Genomic DNA, 213 nt, shown 5'->3' with positions numbered 1-213 from the left:
TGTGTGTGTGTGTGTGTGTGTGTGTGTGTGTGTGTGTGTGTGTGTGTGTGTGTGTGCGTGTGTGTGTGCGTGTGTATATATTATTTACAGAAACTATGTTGGTCACCTCTACATGCATATATTTTATGGGAAATTTTGGATTTACAACTGATTTTTCTCAGAAGAAATATTTTAAAGAATTCATAATCGGTAAACAATGTGCAGTTGTCAATG

This window comes from Atta colombica, unplaced genomic scaffold (genome assembly GCF_001594045.1).
Source record: "Atta colombica isolate Treedump-2 unplaced genomic scaffold, Acol1.0 scaffold257, whole genome shotgun sequence".
Taxonomy (NCBI): domain Eukaryota; kingdom Metazoa; phylum Arthropoda; class Insecta; order Hymenoptera; family Formicidae; genus Atta; species Atta colombica.
The sequence above is the reverse complement of the archived record's forward strand: the minus strand, read 5'-3'. Positions refer to the sequence as shown.